Source organism: Talpa occidentalis, unplaced genomic scaffold (genome assembly GCF_014898055.3).
Source record: "Talpa occidentalis isolate TD23 unplaced genomic scaffold, MPIMG_talOcc4v2.1 talOcc4.11, whole genome shotgun sequence".
NCBI classification, from domain to species: domain Eukaryota; kingdom Metazoa; phylum Chordata; class Mammalia; order Eulipotyphla; family Talpidae; genus Talpa; species Talpa occidentalis.
In genome coordinates, this window is record NW_023601104.1 from 13249143 (window position 1) to 13268995 (window position 19853).

The window sequence follows — 19853 nt, forward strand, 5'->3', positions numbered from 1 at the left end:
AGCTTGCATATTACCTGCATATACTATAGACTATTGTGGAAAATTCCCCAAGTTTATCCATTTGCAAAGCAAAAAGTAAGATATTGAGAAAACTGGGAGTAGATTTAAATTCTTCTCTAAGGGAAAAAGCTAAATATTTTCCCACCAGATTTTTTAAGTCAAAACCTATGTTAATTTTTTTTAATGTTTTTCCCCTTTCTCTTTAGAAAGGAAATACTCTCTCTAAATCATATAATCTTTTTTCCCCAAGGATTTAAAGAATACCATATAGATCTGTATTAGCTTAAATGATCAGATCCTGTCATTTACTCTAAACTCAGATGACACAGAATTATCTCAATGGAAATTTTGTATTAAAATGTCAAAGTTTTTTTAATAAAATATCTCAAAAATCACAAGTAAAAGCCTATCACTAACCTAAAATTCATATATAAATCTCTAGGGACCATTAATAACCAAAACAATCTTGAAAAAGAACTAAGTTGAAGGCTTCACATTCCCAGACTTCAAAACTTACTACAAAGCCATGGTAATCAGAGTGTGACACTCTAATAAGATATGTAGACCAATGAAATAGAATAGAAAGCACAGAAATAAACCCATGTATATATGTTGAAATAATTTACAACAAGGGTGCCAAGACAATTCAATGAGCAAGAGACAGGCTTTTTAACAACTGATATTCGGGCAGTAATGTGCAAAATAATGAACACTAGCAACAGATTGAAAAGATAACCCACATAATGGGGGAAATATTTGCAAAACGTATCTGATAAAAGTAATATCCAGAATACAGTAAAAACAAAAAACAATCCAGTTTAAAAATAGATATAAGACTTAAGTAAGCATTTCTTGACAGAAAATAAAGAGATGACCAATAAGCACATGAAAAAATTGTTCAGCGATACTAATCATTTGGGAAATGCAAAGCGAAACTACAATGAGATAACACCCCATCACCTATAGGAAGGGTGTATTTTGTGTTTCAAAAATCCTAAAATAAAAAGTGGTGATAATCTGGCAAAATTGAACCCTCATACATTAATGTGGAAATGTAAATTGGGACAGTCACTGTGGAAATTGGTATGGGGTATCTCAAAAGTTAAACACAGATTGCCATATGATCCAGCAATCCTGCTTGTGTATATATACTCGTATACCCAAGTTATAGCAGCACTATTTACAACAGCCAAAAGGTGGAAATAACCCAAGTGCCCATCAATGGATAAGCAAAATATGGTTGATACCTATAATAAAATATTACTCAGCATCAAAAAAGGAATATTGATACATGTTACAACATGGATGAACCCTGAAGTTATTATACTAAGTGAGCCAGATACAAAAGGACAAATGCTGCATCATTCTATTTATATGAGTTATCTAAAGTGGCCATATTCATAGAGACAAAATAGAATGGAAAATAATTACTTCATAGGCACAGAGTTTCAGTGTCAGGAGATGAAAAGTTCTGCAGATGGATAGTGGTGATAATAGAACGTGAATATACTTAATGCACTAAACTTTATATCTAAAGATGATTCAAGCGCTAAATTTTATGTTATGTATATGTTTTTGCATAATTAAAAAATATTTAAGAGACCGGGCGTGCAGGGGAGCGCGTTCCCGCATCGCCATTTTGCAGCAGGGACCTTTCTTTGCTGGAGACTGTGTAAACCCAGCAGAAGGCTCACCGAGGAGCCAGAGGTAAGCTGGGAGGCTTGCCCATGCCGGGCGCCTTCTAGCCTGCAGTTCCAGCCCAGAGGGGAGCAGCACCCACCGCTGGGGCAGACCGGGCGTGCAGGGGAGCACGTTCCCGCATCGCCATTTTGCAGCAGGGACCTTTCTTTGCTGGAGACTTGTGAACCCAGCAGAAGTTCCCCAGAGGAGCCAGTGGTGAGCTGGGAAGGTCGCCCAAGATGCCGGCCAGTACCAGCAACACAGTGTCACAAGGAATACGGCAAATTAGAAAACAGGCAGTAGGGAGTAGAAAAACTACATGCAACCCAGCAACTCCTCAGCAAAAAAGCACACCGCAAAAAGAAAACCATCTACCAGATTGCAACGACAGTAACTTGGAAGAACTTCTGAGCCTTCCAGATAGAGAATTTAAAATTGCTGTGATTAAAAAACTGACAGAAGTCATAAAGGAAAACAATGATAAGGGGAAAATAATTAATGACCAGAAGAATGAAATTGAGTCCCTAAAGAGGGAAGTAAAAGAAATGCAGGAGATCAAAGAATTAATGGAGACGCTAAAGAACTCTGGGAAAAGCAATGAAAGCAGAATAGATGAAATGGAAGAACGAATAAGTACTCTTGAAGACACAGAAATAAAAAGAACTAAAACAGAAAAGGAAGGAGAAGTACAAAGGAAAAAGACCGAAGAAAGAACTTCGGGAACTATCTGACTCCATGAGGAAAGGAAATATAAGAGTTATAGGAATCCCAGAAGTAGAGGAGAGAGATGTAGGAACAGAGAAAATATTCATGGATATAATTGAAGAGAACTTCCCAAACGCGAAGAAGGAGCTGAAAATTGATATACAAGAAGCAAGAAGAACACCAAACTTCCATGACGAAAGGAAAACTACAGCAAGACACATAATAGTAAAGCTCCCAAGAATCCAAGACAAGGAAAAAATAATGAAACTAACAAGAGGGAAGAAACAGATAACATTCAAAGGGAAACCAATCAGACTGACATCAGACTTCTCTGAAGAAACACTATGGGCAAGGAGAGAGTGGAGGGACATAGTCAACAGACTCCAAGAAAACAGATGCCAACCAAGAATACTCTATCCCGCAAAGCTCTCCTTCCTCTTTGAAGAAAGAAAAAGGACCTTCCCAGACAAACAGAAACTCTGGAATTTTATTACGACTAAACCCCCACTCCAAAAAATACTACAAGGAGTCCTAAAGCCAGAACCTCAGAGGGACGAATAACAACAAAAGAAGGCCAAAGAAAGTTATTAAAAGAATAAATAAATAAAATCAAAGGAAAGGCAAACACAATGGCAAATACAGATGCTAACATATCAATACTAACTCTAAATGTAAATGGACTAAACTCTTCAATAAAAAGACACAGAGTTGCAGGCTGGATTAAGAAACAAAACCCAACCTTTTGCTGTCTCCAGGAAACACATTTAGCTGCAAAAGATAAAAATAGACTCAAAGTTACAGGATGGAAAACAATTCTACAAGCAAATGGACCAAAAAAGAAGGCAGGAACAGCTATACTCATATCAGATAAAACAGATTTCAAACTTAAAAAGATAAAAAGAGACCCCAGTGGTCATTACATTATGATCAAGGGGACAATACTTCAAGAAGAAATAACACTCATTAACATATATTCACCAAACGAAGGAGCACCAAAATATATCAGACAACTATTGGCATCTCTGAAAACAGACATCAGAGAAAACACATACGTAGTGGGAGACTTCAACACACCACTATCAACAATGGATAGATCAACAAGACAAAAAGAAGTAAAGACACTAAAGCTCTAAATAAGAATCTAGAGTGCTTGGGCTTAACAGACATATATAGAACACTAAACCCAAAAAAATCTGAGTATACATTTTTCTCAAGCGCACACGGATCATTCTCTAGGATCGATCATATACTGGGGCACAAGACAAACATCAACAGATACACCAAGATTGAAATCATACCAACCATCTTTTCTGACCATGAAGGCATCAAGCTAGAAATAAACCATAAAAAGAAGGCAAGGTACTCTCCTACCTCATGGAGATTGAAACCCACACTACTGGAAGTCCACTGGACTAACGAGGAGATAAAAGAAGAAATTAAAAAATTCTTTGAATTGAATGACAAGGAGGACACCAATTTCCTAAATGTATGGGATGCAGCAAAAACAGTAATAAGAGGAAAATATATAGCAATAGATGCTCACATCAAGAAACAAGAAAGAACTCAAAGAAACAACCTAATCTCGAAGCTCAAAGATCTAGAAAAAGAACAACAAAAAAACCCCAAAACCAGTAGAAGAAAAGAAATAATAAAAACCAAAGCAGAAATAAATGAAATCGAAACTAAAAAAACAATCCAAAAGATCAATGAAACCAAGAGGTGGTTCTTCGAAAAAATAAATAAAATAGATAAACCCCTAGCCAGGCTCACAAGGGCAAAAAGGGAGAAAGCACAAATAAATAGGATAATAAATGAAAGAGGAGAAATCACAACAGACACAGCAGAAATCAAAAGAATAATTAATAACTACTATGAACAGTTATATGGAAACAAGTTCGACAATCTAGAGGAGATGGACAAATTCCTACAACTCTACAATCACCCAAAGCTAGATAAAGAAGAAATAGAACACCTAAACAGACCAATTACAATTAGCGAAATTGAAATGGTAATCAAAAACCTCCCCAAAAACAAAAGCCCAGGACTTGATGGATTTACAAATGAATTCTACCAAACATTCAGAGATGAATTGGTGCCTATCCTTCACAAACTCTTCCAAAAAATTGAGAAGGAAGGTATAATACCTAACACGTTCTATGAAGCCAACATTACACTAATACCAAAACCGAACAAGGACAACACAAAAAAAGAAAACTATAGGCCAATCTCCCTAATGAACACTGATGCAAAAATCCTCAATAAAATTTTAGCTATCAGAATCCAACAGTGTATCCATAAGGTAATTCACCACGACCAAGTAGGACTCATTCCAGGGACACAAGGATGGTTCAACATCCGAAAATCAATCAACGTTATCCAACACATCAACAAAAAGAAATATAAAAACCATATGATAATATCAATAGATGCCGAGAAAGCTTTCAACAAAGTGCAACACCCATTCATGATAAAAGCCCTTGAAATTCTTGGGATACAAGGAACATACCTCAACATCATAAAGGCCATATACGACAAGCCAACAGCCAGTATCATTCTCAATGGTGAAAAGCTGAAAGCATTTCCATTAAGATCTGGAACAAGACAAGGATGTCCACTCTCACCACTGTTTTTTAATATAATACTGGAAGTCCTAGCCAGAGCAATAAGACAAGAGAAAGATATACAAGGAATCCAAATAGGAAAAGAAGAAGTCAAACTATCACTATTTGCAGATGATATGATAATATACATAGAGAACACCAAAAACTCTATAGAAAAACTAATTGAACTCATCAATCAGTTCAGCAAAGTGGCAGGATAAAAAATCAACATGCAAAAGTCAGAAGCCTTCCTATACACTAACAATAAATCTGAAGAAGAAGAAATGAAAAAAACCATCCCCTTTATTATCGAAACAAAAAAAATCAAATACTTGGAATAAATCTAACAAAAGAGGTAAAGGACCTTTACAAAGAAAACTATAAAACACTGTTAAAAGAAATAGAAGATACAAAGAAATGGAAAGACATCCCCTGCTCATGGATTGGAAGAATAAACATTATTAAAATGGCCATCCTACCAAAAGCAATATACCGATTCAATGCTATTCCAATAAAAATTTCAATGAAATAGAACAATTATTGATGAAATTCATATGGAATCACCAAAAACCCCGAATAGCCAAAGCTATCCTGAAAAAAAAAGAAGGGAATGGAGGCATCACATGCCCAGATTTCAGGCTATACTACAAAGCCATAATCATCAAAACTGCATGGTATTGGAACAAGAACAGACACACAGACCAATGGAATCGAATAGAAAATCCAGAAATAAACCCACAGATTTATGGTCAACTAATATTTGACAAAGGAGCAAAGAATATGCATTGGAGCAAAGAAAGTCTGTTCAATAAATGGTGCTGGGAAAACTGGGCCGCTACATGCAAAAGAATGAAGCTTGACTACTACCTCACACCATACACAAAAACCAACTCAAAATGGATTAAAGAACTAGACATAAAACCTGAAACCATAAAATACATAGAAGGAAATATAGGCGAAACACTACGTGATTTGCACATTAAAGACATCTTTACAGACACATCACCCAAAGCAGTGATAGTGAAGGCAAAGATAAACAGCTGGGACTACATCAAATTAAAGAGCTTCTGCACAGCAAAAGAGACAATAACAAAAACAAAGAGAAACCCCACCAACTGGGAGAACATTTTTGCACACAACACTAATGATAAAGGATTGATCACAAAAATCTGCAAAGAGCTGATGAGACTCAACAACAACAAAGAAAATAATCCAGTCAAAAAATGGGCAGAAGAGCTAAAAAGAAACTTCTCTGAAGAGGAAATGCAAATGGCCAACAGGCATATGAAAAAATGTTCAACATCACTTGTCATCAGGGAAATGCAAATCAAAACTACCACAAGATACCATCTTACACCAGTGAGAATGGCACATATTAAAAAAACTAGCAACAACAAATGTTGGCGAGGTTGTGGAGAAAAAGGAACTCTTCTGCACTGTTGGTGGGAGTGCAAACTGGTCCAACCACTATGGAGAGCTCTGTGGAGATTTCTAGACCTACTAAACATAGAGCTTCCATATGATCCAGCAATTCCACTCCTAGGTATTTACCCAAAGGACACAGAAACATCAATTCCAAAGAACACCTGCACCCCTATGTTTAGAGCACTGTTTACAATAGCTAAGCAGCACTGTTTACAATAGCTAAGCTTTGGAAACAGCCCAAATGCCCAAAAATAGATGACTGGATCAAGAAGATGTGGTACATATATACCATGGAATATTACTCAGCATTCAAAAAAGATAAACACATGCAATTTGCAGCAACATGGATGGCGCTGGAAGGGATCATGCTCAGCGAAATAAGCCAGAAAGAAAAAGAAAAATACCGCATGGTCTCACTCATAGCAGGAATCTAGAAACTTAAATAAGGGACCAGGAAAATGAATAACTATAAGAAAGTGAAAATCAAAATCAACAAAAATCTATGAACCAGAGACACTTTTTGTGGGGTGGGTGGAGGGAGGGGAGGGATTGGGTCAGAATGGGGGGTTTGCAATTGTATGGGGAATATAAAAATAAAATTTATTATAAAAAATATTTAAGTATGTGCTTTGGCCGATTTAAACTGCTGCAACAAATAACGTGAACTGAATGGCTTAGAAACAATAGAAAATTATTTCTCACAATTTTGGAGGCTAGGAGATCCAAAATATGGCACCAGATGACTTGGTGTATATTGATGGCCCAATTCCTGGTTTGTAGAATAATATCTTTTACTCTGCGAATGCCTATGGCAAGGGATGTCTTTTATAATACTATCCATGAAGAATTTACTCTCATGACCTCATCACCCACCAGAGGCCCAAGCTCTATTTACCCCATTACAATGGGAATTAATTAGGCTTCAACACAAGAATTTTAGAAAGACACATTTAGTCTGTAATAGCATTCACTGAGATCATAAATAAAGACATAATGAAATAAAATCTCCTTAACTTATAAAATTTGTTTGAATTTCCAAACCCAATATTTAAATGAATAATTCACACATGCATGCAATTTTTATCCTCAAATGTGACAGTACTGTATTTTACCCTGAATAAAGGGCTCTTAGGTATATAGGATTGTTTACTTATATCTAATAAATATAATTTCCCATGTATTCCTAAAAGTTCTAAATACTATATTTGCTACCCAAATAAATGACAGCTTTGAGGAAACAAAGGTATCTAACTCTACCTTTGCAGTAAGAAAATGAAAGTTTACATTTCTCTTTTCAAAAGTTGATGAGGAATACACAATGATGTAAAAGATATAAATAAAAAATGAATTATTAAAAAAGTTGATGAGATCAACATAAATGTGTGTAAAATGTGGTATATACATACAATGAAGTATTATTCTGCCTTAAAAAGGAAGGAAATTCTGACATATGCTACAACCTGGATAAACACTGAGGACTTATGCTCACTGAAATAAGCCAATCCCCAAAAGACAAATACTGTGTGATTCCACTTATGTGAGTTACTTAAAATAGTCAAAATAATAGAGAGAGAAAGTAGAAAAGTGGTTGCCAGGGCAAGGGGGAGGGATTAAGCGGAAATTACTGTTTAATGGATATAGTCTCCATTATATTAGATAGAAAGTAATGGAAATGAATAGTGGCAACAGTTGTTGCATAACATGACGAATGTATTTAATACCACTAATTGTACATTTAAAAATGGTTAAGATGACAAACATCTTATAGGTATTTTATCACAATTTTAAAAATTAAAAGTAAAGTTGATGGGAGAGTTCCAACAGGTAATGGACTATTCAGATCTGGGCCTCTAGAGAGAAGACAGGATTATAGACAGACATTTAGGAGTCTTTTGACATAGGATTATTATTTTGTATCACCACCTGGTATGCTTGTTATTTATATACTTGTTTCACTCTCTGTAACAGATTGTAAACTCTAAAGGGCAATAGGATGATTGCCTTAATCAGTTATTTGTCCCATGCAGCATTAGGACATCACTTCTAACAGCATAGGTGTTCAATAAATATATTAAAAATTCAACTGAATCTGAGCACTAGAAAGAGCAGCTCAATCTCTGTGTGGTCTACCTAAACCTAAATTTTCCAGAGTTTTTCTAAATCCTGGTTTAACTTTTTGGCTCATTTGCAAATAGAAAGTGAGAGGTTTGCTGCTGGTCTATAATATTTGTATTTCAGAATCCATTTATTACATGAATATCAGTGCAAGTCAGAACTAGCCCTCTCCCTCCCCTTTTTGGGGTTCACTCAGTACCAGACTTACCTTGTATACCCAATCCCCCCTGAGAATCGGCACAGAGTTTTACAGCCAAAATTAAGGCACAACGTTAAGTAGGGCTCCCTATGCATGGAGGATATACCCTCCCTACCTTCTGGAAGCGCTTCAACTAATCCTGTTTTAGTTTGACTGCTTTGCCTCATTTAAAAATATTTCATTATACTCCATAGTCCTTCCCTTGATGCCCTAGTTAATTAAGTTTACATAATTTCCCACTGATTAGTTTTGAGCAGCTCGCTCTGAATTTTCTCTCCTTTAATTTTCTGCCTGTACTGATGGCTTAAAATCCTCAACTATGAACGTAGGAAAGTATGTGCTACCAAGAAGTTCACGGTTTCAGTTTTACACAATAAAGAGCAAACTAGCACTGTGATTCTTTTTGTTTAAGATTTATATATTTATGCATACAAGAACTGGTGTACATGCCAGAGGCGTGGGGGTGGGGTGAGAAAATTCACCAGGGACAGAGTGGGGAACAGAACAGGCAGATTGACTGAAATACATTGCTGAGGGGAACAGCCAGCAAGAGAGGAGTGGTCTGCTGAACCATGTGGGTAGCTCCCTGGCTGGCCAGGGATCTGACTCGTGCTGCAGAGGCTGTGGATAGCTTCACAGTGCTGTACTTAACCCCTTGTGCCACCAGGGAGGCCCTAGAAACTATGATCCTTTAAGAAATCTGACATGGTCTGTTTCAGGAACCAAAGAGACTGTTAGATGGAGTACAGTAACAAGCCAGTAGTAACAAACATGGAAAAAGTCACTAGCTATATTCATTCCCATACAAAAATGAACTATGGTTCACTTCTTTCCTTATAATACATTTCACATTTATTGAGATCCTCTGAGATCTCTGTGCCTAGGTGCTCAGAGGATTAATAAAAAAAAATTATGTTTAAAAATTATGCTCAAAAGATTTATATTCCTCCTAATTTTGAACTGACATTTTGTCTGTTTTTGTGCCATAAATGAATGGCTTATAAGGCCCTGAAAAGTCCATTTATTTTGTCCATCTTCATGGCTGATGTGAATTGCTGTACCACCAATGCAAGTTTCTAATAATGATATAGTCAGAATTAATGGGTCAGCTGTGCCACAATCTGGCCCATCTGCTGCATAAAACAGCCTCAGAGGACAATGAAGAAGGAAAGTGAACCCAAAATGTCAACACCAATATTCTAAGGCCTTTCATGATCCAAGAAATGGCAATAGCCTTTGAAATTACTCTGAAAGCTGCTTTTCCCATGAGTTCTTTAATTTCTTGGTACTTTGGGGATAATAACTTATTTTCATAAAGGGTGATTTTTAAGACTGACCAGTTCCATGCAATGTATTTCCTTGCTCTTGTTAACTCTAAAACAGTGAAGAACTCCCTTTCTCTACCAGCCCACATCACAACAGAGAAAGCAAAATGAATTTCAAGATTGCAACAAATCTCCTTCAAATACATGTTTTCTGGCAAAAAGATACCTTGAACCTACACACTGAACTATACTAGGTCAGCCAGGACTCTTGCAATGTGACAATCAGTTCTCTCTGGAGGGACAAGTATTTTCTCTCTGGTAATTTTATCCATAGTTAATAGTCAAATGGGCTGACTTTTCAGAAATATGTTTTGTACAAATCTCATTTCTAGTGTTCCTTTATTTCTGCTGAAGACACTGTTACAGGTGCCAGGAAACATTGTAATGTTAGAAATTTAAGTTTTCTTTAAAAAAAATCAGTTTTGGGCTTCCCCTGGTGGCACAGGTGGTTGAGTGCTGCGCTAGGAAGCTGTCTGCAGCCTGCAGTGCTGGTTCCATCCCGGCCAGTCAGCGAGGGTCCAACATTGCGCAGCAGACCTCTCCTGTCACGCCCGCTGCTCCCCTCAGCAGTGTATTTCGTCGGTCTGCCTGTTCTGTTCCCTGCTCTGTCTCTGGTGAATCCTCTCACTCTCCCGTGCATCTGGCCTGTACCCCGGTTCTTGTATAAATATCTTTTAAAAAATCAGTTTCTACATCCTGCCTGCAGATTTTTTTTTTTTGCTATACACAGACATATATAATCAACTACTGAAAGCATACCTGAAGGTTATATTATGTAGTGATGAGATATCAAGCAAAGGAATACACACATTTCAATTTATGAGCTCACAAATAAGTGTCAGTACTCAGAGAAGAAAAACTCCTAGGCTTGGGAATGAAAGATAAGATAGGGAACACTGGCTAATTGGTTAATTCACAAGGATAGGCTCTCCTTGGAACAAGTATAATTCCCATTATGATAAGCACTTTGCAGGTGTGCTGAAGAAAGCAGAGATAAAGTTTGGCAATTAAGTTAGTGTTTCCCCCAGTGAATTCTAACTCCAACAATGGTACCCAAGGAGTGTGATGCAATTATGAAACTAAATTTCACAGGATTCTGTGGCTGAAGATACTTTAATGTCAGTGACTCACTGGAAGGGCTCATATTTCATGACAAGCTTCTCAAACACTTTCTGATTATATGCCTTAAAACACTTTCTGATTATATGCTTTAAAAGACAAGATAGAGTGCCCTTCTTTTACCTTTGAGCCTCAGTTGATGTATATAAATAACACAGAATATTTCATGTGATAACAAAACAGTAAACAGAGAACTGGAAACGGGAAAATTATCCTAATATTCTCCTCAGGATGCTATGGGATTAGGATCTGCAAATCCACAGAGAAGAGCAGAAGCAAAATCTAGATGTCTCCCCTACACCTCCAAACAGTGTCCATTCTAAAGAAGAAAATTTATCTGATAAACTCCTCTTTAAATATTCAAAACAATGATCAAGATTAAATTTCATGTCTCATGCCAGTTTTACATTGGTTACTAATTATTTAATATTTTCCTGTTATGTGCCTAAGTTTGGGGTCAGAATTGCTATCCATCTACAGTCTAGCGTGTCCATCATGACCACCTCACCTCCACAGACCTATATGACTGTTCACTGGCTGATATGCTCCTAGCAGCGCTTCAACAAAAATCCAGGATTTTTTCCCCACTGCTTTTATTTCATTGTTTTTTTTTTTTTTTTTTTTTTAATAAATTTTATTGTTATATTCCCCATACAATTGCAGCCCCCCCATTCTGACCCCAATCCCTCCCCTCCCACCCCCGCCCCCCTAAAAGTGTCTCTGGTTCATAGTTTTTTGTTGATTTTGATTTTCACTTTCTTATAGTTATTCATTTTCCTGGTCCCTTATTTAAGTTTTCTAGATTCCTGCTATGAGTGAGACCATCTGGTATTTTTCTTTTTCTTTTTGGCTTATTTCGCTGAGCATGATCCCTTCCAGCGCCATCCATGTTGCTGCAAATTGCATGTGTTTATCTTTTTTGAATGCTGAGTAATATTCCATGGTATATATGTACCACATCTTCTTGATCCAGTCATCTATTTTTGGGCATTTGGGTTGTTTCCAAAGCTTAGCTATTGTAAACAGTGCTGCTATAAACATAGGGGTGCAGGTGTTCTTTGGAATTGATGTTTCTGTGTCCTTTGGGTAAATACCTAGGAGTGGAATTGCTGGATCATATGGAAGTTCTATGTTTAGTAGGTCCAGAAATCTCCATACAGCTTTCCACAGTGGTTGGACCAGTTTGCACTCCCACCAACAGTGCAGAAGAGTTCCTTTTTCTCCACACCCTCGCCAACATTTGTTGTTGCTAGTTTTTTTAATATGTGCCATTCTCACTGGTGTAAGATGGTATCTCATGGTAGTTTTGATTTGCATTTCCCTGATGACAAGTGATGTTGAACATTTTTTCATATGCCTGTTGGCCATTTGCATTTCCTCTTCAGAGAAGTTTCTTTTAAGCTCTTCTGCCCATTTTTTGACTGGATTATTTTCTTTGTTGTTGTTGAGTCTCATCAGCTCTTTGCAGATTTTTGTGATCAGTCCTTTATCATTAGTGTTGGGTGCAAAAATGTTCTCCCAGTTGGTGGGGTTTCTCTTTGTTTTTGTTATTGTCTCTTTTGCTGTGCAGAAGCTCTTTAATTTGATGTAGTCCCAGCTGTTTATCTTTGCCTTCACTATCACTGCTTTGGGTGATGTGTCTGTAAAGATGTCTTTGATGTGCAAATCACGTAGTGTTTCGCCTATATTTCCTTCTATATATTTTATGGTTGAAACAAAAAAAATCAAATATTTGGGAATAAATCTAACAAAAGAGGTAAAGGACCTATACAAAGAAAACTATAAAACACTGTTAAAAGAAATAGAAGAAGACACAAAGAAATGGAGAGACATCCCCTGCTCATGGATTGGAAGAATAAACATTATTAAAATGGCCATCCTACCAAAAGCAATATACAGATTCAATGCTATTCCAATCAAAATTTCAATGTCATTCTTCAAAGAAATAGAACAATTATTGATGAAATTCATATGGAATCACCAAAACCCCGAATAGCCAAAGCTCTCCTGAAAAAAAAAGAAGGGAATGGAGGCATCACACTCCCAGACTTCAAACTATACTACAAAGCCATAATCATCAAAACTGCATGGTATTGGAACAAGAACAGACATACAGACCAATGGAATCGAATAGAAAATCCAGAAATAAACCCACAGATTTATGGTCAACTAATCTTTGACAAAGGAGCAAAGAATATGCATTGGAGCAAAGAAAGTCTGTTCAATAAATGGTGCTGGGAAAACTGGGTCGCTACATGCAAAAGAATGAAGCTTGACCACCACCTCACACCATACACAAAAATCAACTCAAAATGGATTAAAGAACTAGACATAAGACCTGAAACCATAAAATATATTTCATTGTTTTTGAGTGCTTTACTGTTTTTACTGTTATTGATGTTAGAAGTCTTGAATATTTTGTTGTTTAATACATTTGCCATTTGTGTTAAACATTCAAGACACTGAGATAAAGGTGCCCCTGGAATAAAACAAGATCAATGAGATCACACTGTGAAAATAGAACATTCAAAAACAATGATAAAGGCAAAGAGGAAACACAGTTTAAAAGGCAATAGTGTATATCAAATCAATGGTTTATTCAGTTCAATATCCTTTCTCTGACAGCAGCACCAGGGTAAGTTTTATGATAAAGCCTGTTATTCATATACTTTGGTCTTGTCCTAAAAAGGTTAGAAAGACATCCTAAACATACCTACTTTCAATAATAATACATTAAGAATCCGGTTATAATGTGGTCTTGGATCTGTCAGTATTACTATTCAGCAAATTATTTGCATTTTCCCTGAGTTATTAAAATGACTAATTCTTCTATTTGATTTAAAACAATATAGATTCTAACCTGATTGCCAGTAACAGCATATTTGACCTGGGGAAAGGTGAATAACCTCTGTACCTGAGTAACCCATGTGTATAAAATCAGAGGTCATAGGATAAAGTGATTAATGAGGTACCTCACTGCTCTAAAATTTTATGATTTAGCTACTAAATTTCAAGGGATTATAATATACCCATGTTTATATTATATATACCAACTGTTTTTTGCAGGTTGTAGTTGACTTCTTCCACCCTTGCTGTCTCTAGACTTCAAAGAAATGGATTTGGGGGGCTCCCTGGTGGTGCAAGGAGTTAAGCACAGCACTATGAAGCTATACGCAGCCTCTGCAACACTAGTTCGATCCCATCTGGCCAGGGAGCTACCCACATGGCACAGCAGACCTCTCCTGTCTCACCAGCTGCTCCTCTCAGCTAGTGTATTTCAGTCAATCTGTCTGTTTTGTTCCCCACTCTGTCTCTGGTGAATCCTCTCACTTCCATCCCCCGCACCTCTGGCCTGTGCCCCAGTTCTTATATGCATAAATCTTTAAAAAAAAAATACTTCATTGATTAAAAAAATAGAAATAAATTTGGTTGAAATGGACCTCAAAAATCATCTAATAAAACCACAGATGCCTAACCCGCCAACACACTCTCCCACTAGTGCAGAATTCCCTGTTAGCATTCGTCTTGCTCCTGCTTGGATAACTATTATTGACGGAGCATTTTGTGAAGTCCCAAGGTAGCCCAATTCATTTTCAACAAACTCCAACTGTCAGAAATTATTCTGATATGAATTCAGATGTAAACATTGAAATAAATCTCTCTCCTTTCAACTTCCTGGTTCTTTTCTCTGGAGCAAGAAAGCACATATCTAAGCCTTTTTTCTACAGAATACATATGTCAGATCTTCTAACATCCTGAGGAGCTATCACATTCCCCTAAGTCTTCTCTTCTACAGGCTAACCATTCATTTGTCTTTATTTTTATGTCACAGTGTTTCATCCTTTCATTGGCAGCTCTTTGATGAATAAACCACATTTTGACAGTGTCTGTCTTTAAGTATGTCATCCCTGCTGGAAAATAACATTTTAGTTATGGAGTAGTTAAGTGCTAAGGATAGAAGGATTATATCCCCCCTTACTCCAAATATCTATTTGGATGTTTCTATTAACACAACTAAAATCACATTAAATTATGAGAACTATACTTCTAAATATGTTTGAATGCATTGCTATTCAGTCATATATTTGCAGCCTTATATTTGTTGGTGGATACAGATGGCAGCTGAGACATTCAAAAAAATATGGCTACAAAAGATTCTCCTCTGATTAGCTGTGTTGGGCATACATCACCAATTTACTGTTCCCTGATTTTCTCATTTCTAAAATGGGAGATCAATTCTTCTAAATATTTATCTAAGGTATTTTAAAGGTGAATGAGTAGATATAACTACTTTATGTTAAAACAACAATGGAAAAACAGGCTGACAGTTCCTCAAAAGGTTAAACATCAGAGGTACCATATGACCCAGTAATTCTATTTCTAGGTATATACTCACAAGAAAAGAAAACATACATCCACAGAAAGCCATGAACACAATGTTCATGGAAGCATTATTCACAATAGTCAAAAGTAGAAACAATTTAAATAGCTATTAAGTAATGAATAAACAAAATGAGGGATAACCATATAATGGAGTATTATTGAGTTATAAAAAATGGTGTTCTGACACGTACTCAACATGGATGAATCTTACAAATACTATAAAAGTCAGACACAAAAGGCCATATATTACAAGACCTCTTTTATGTGAAATGTCTAGAATACACAAATACATAGAGACAGAAAGTAGATTAGAGGTTGCCAGACTGACAGAAGATTGGAAATTAACTAAAAGTGGTCACAAGTTGTCTTTCTGAGGTAATAAAATGTTCTAAAATTGACTATATTGATATTTGCACAACTCAGTGAATATACTAAAAGTCATTGAATTGTATTTTAATAGGTGAATTGGATAGTATGTGCTAGATCTCAATAAAATTTTTAAAAAGAACTATAAGTATTAAACATTATTTTCATTGTTGTTGTGTCTCTAATGAATAATTGACAGCAACTCTAAGAATACTTCCTTGAGCATAGAACTCAGAGACTATCATTCACATGGGAATCATTTATAATTTTGCTAATAGATTGTGACCATGGGACACAATGTAGGAAGCAGCATGTGTAACCCGCATCCTGGGATCAGGATACATTAATGTCTGTTATCTGAGCACAAAGGGATTTATCCATGGAAATCTAATATGGCCACTGGGAAATGTTCCCATATGCACAAACTTCACTCAGCAGCTGGCACTGATATAGATTACTATTTAAGAACTGCAGCCATTTGTTTGTTATTTTTAAAATGAACAAGTTCTCTAAATAAACATCTAGATAGAATTTATTAATTAAACAGATATTATATAGCCACTATGTCCCAAATCCTAAGAATATAAAGATGAATTAAGCCCAATTCTAGTCCTAGAGCAGTTTTGTATGAGAGACAAGGGGAAAAAGAGGAGAGGAAGACTATAAAATGAACTTATTTCTGGCAATAGGGTGGGCCAGATAACCTGAAAAGCATCCCCCAAACAAAACTTCATGAGTCTCAGAACAAAACATAGCAACATCCTTTTAAATACACAGCTCAGTTTTCTTTCCTTTCCTTTTTATTTTTTAAATATTTATTTACTTATGATTACAAGAACTGGGGTACAGGCCAGAGGTGCAGGAAGTGAGAGGATTCACCAGAGACAGAGCAGGCAACAGAACAGGCAGATAGACTGAAGTACACTGCTGAAGGGAGCAGCTGGAGAGTCAGGAGAGGGCTGCCCCTGGCCGGGGATGGAACTTGTGCTGCAAAGGCTGTGGACAGCATCATGGCGCTGTGCTCCGTGGAGCCCTAGTTTTCAAGTAAATAAGGGAACTTCAAGGGCCAAAACAAAAAATCAAGTGAAAAAAGTCACACAACTAGTAATTGGTTAGTTAAGATATACTAAGAGTCTGATGGTTTCAGTGGAAAGTGAACTAAAGGATTTTGAAGACAGAAATTAGAAGGCCTGCTGACCTATCAGATCTAGAAGAGAGAGAAAGGGAGGTATTTAATTGAAATATAGGTAATAGCATCTTTATGTTTTATACAACATCTGTAACATAAAAGGGATATTAGAGGTTCCTAATAAGCTAAGTTATGAAGCACCACATGACACAGTATACTCAAAGGAACTTAAAAACATGCTCAAATACCTGTGCATGAATGTTCATAGCAGCTCTAGTCACAATAGTCAAAAGGTAGAAAGAACCCAAGTGTCAGGGCCTCCCCGGTGGCGCAGCGGTTGAGCACTGGGTTGCGAAGCCTCTGCGGCCTCTGCGGCGCCGGTTCGATCCCCGGCTGCTCCCCAGCCACCGCAGGAGGGTCCCACATGGCACGCAGACCTCTCCTACCGCCCGCTGCTCCCCTCAGCAGTGTACTTCGGTCCTTCTGCCTGCTCTGCTCCCTGCTCTGGCTCTGGTGAATTCTCTCACCCTCCCGCGCTTCTGACTGTACCCAGTGCATGCATAAACAAACAAATAAATAAAAAAAAAAAATTCATGCCTCTTTAAAAAAAAAAAAAAAAAACCCAAGTGTCTATCAATAGATGAATGGATTAAAAAAATATGGTATAATCATACAATGAGACGTTATTCAGCTATAAAAAGAAATGACGTACTGACACATGCTGCAACACGAATGAACCTTGAAAACAGTATGCGAAGTGAAAGGAGCCAGACACCAAAGGCCACATATTTTATGACTCCATTTATATCAAATATCCAAAAAAGATGAGTCCATGTAGACAAAATGCAGATTAGTGATTGCCAGGGGTTGCAGGTAGGAGAGAATAAGGAATGACAACCTAATGGATATAGGGCTTTCTTTTTGGGAAATGAAATGTTCTGAAACTAGGTAGTGGTTGCATAAGACTATAAATGCACGTAATGCCACCAAATTGTACATTTTAAAATTATTATAGTGGTGGGGGACAAAACAGGGGAGGAAGGGCCACAAGGGAACAGGGTGATCGTTCACAGGTGATATGGAGGTGGGAAGATTATGGGGAATACAATGATGTAAAAAAATTTAATAAAACATATTACAATGGTAAACTTTATATTCTTCAGAACATCATTCTGATTGGCACCAAAAGGTTGCTTCTAGTGAACATCAAGGACTCAAGCTTCCTACAGCACTGCTATAGCAAGCTGTATGGTGGGGCTCCAAAATGATCCCCTCCCCTATGTTAACTCTGGCCCAAATGTCTCATACAGTCTTGGACCAGCCTCAACTTCTAGACTGTGGCTGAACAACAGATAAAGCAGTGGATGGAGACAAATGCTGAGGCAGAGCCACAAGTTGGAAATCATGCTCTTTGCTACTTTATTTTAGTATGGAGCCTTACCCTGGCTGTTTGTGCCTGTTGTTAAGATCCAGATGCTTCAAACTCTAGTTGGTGAGAGCATTCAGGTGATGTCTTGGTTTTGGCCCTGGGTTAGGGAAAGGCAAGCATTTTGCATATCAAAGCCCCGGCTGCAAACATCAGTCTCATCGAAGAAGAGACACTGGTGATTCAGTCTAGTTCTCTCCACCAGTTCAGACTCCACTGTATTAGTTTGGGAGCTCCAGGTTCAAGGTAATCACCACTCTACACCTTTATTTCTATAGTTCTGCAGTGGGGTGTGCCCTGTCTGGCATGCAGACTCTGTGCACTGCCTTTTCCAGTATAGTGCCCGTTTTCTAATGTCCATGACATGGGTGTGCGCCCTTGAGTTAAAAAAAAAAAAAAAGCATCTGATACCACAGCCAACCATTTTTCTGGTGTGTTGTTCTGCCCTATGATGCTCTAATCATGGTTTAATTACAATTTTTACTACCTCTTTCCACCAGGCCATTGTTCCTGAGGTACAGTCAGTCATCTACTTTTCAAGGGTTATTGTCTTTGTTTTTCTGTAATTTGGTTGTGAATATGTGGGGGAGGCAAGCTCCATGTCTTCACTCTACCCAATCTTGCTGTACTCTCGCATATTTACTTCTGCCTTCCCTTTACCTATTCTACAGGACTAATCATTTTACAACTTCAGCCATGATTTGAAATGTTTCTCTGTGGATCCAATCCTATATGTAAAATAAGAAAGAATAAACCGGGAGCCTTCCCAGTGGTGCAGCGGTTGAGCGCTGGGTTGCGAAGCTGCCCGCAGCCTCTGCAGCGCCGGTTCAATCCCCGGTTTGATCCCTGGCTGCTCCCCGGCCACCGGAGGAGGGTCCCACATGGCGCGCAGACCTCTCCTGCCGCCCGCTGCTCCCCTCAGCAGTGTACCTCAGTCCTTCTGCCTGCTCTGCTCCCCGCTCTGGCTCTGGTGAATTCTCTCACCCTCCCGCGCTTCTGACTATACCTAGTGCTTGTATAAATAAATAAATCTTAAAAAAAAAAAAAGAAAGAATAAACCGTATGCAAAGCCACAGCAAAGGCATATAAGCATATGTATAACATGGAACTGACTGCTCTATGTTGAGTCCAGAGATATCAGGAGATAAACTGGGATGCTTGCTTGTCCTTTCAAAAGATGATTACATCCTAAGAGGCGGAGGGGTGGGGTGGCCACGGTACCAAAAGGAGCAGAAGGAAAAAAAAATTGGAAATAAGGAATAGCAGGAATTTCACTGTAGGATATCAATGAAGAAAGAACATAGTAAAGACCTCTAGTGTTGCCCCCTCATCAGTGTGCCCACACTCACATACATGTTCATTGCCACCACTTATTTCACTT

General features: G+C 37.6%; 1 protein-coding gene across 8 annotated transcripts in view; it reads right to left on the minus strand.

Moving 5' to 3' along the window:
• Positions 1 to 19853, minus strand: part of FRMD5 (FERM domain containing 5) — a 348168-nt gene that overhangs the window by 174801 nt on the left and 153514 nt on the right. Inside the window, exon 1 of one of the 8 annotated variants that reach the window (XM_054701139.1) lies at positions 18488 to 18493. The exons of the other annotated variants lie outside the window; for them this stretch is intronic. The gene's annotated coding sequence lies outside the window, so the exon portion shown is untranslated. Of the gene's footprint in view, positions 1 to 18487; positions 18494 to 19853 lie in introns of those variants that run through there. 8 annotated transcript variants of the gene reach the window in all.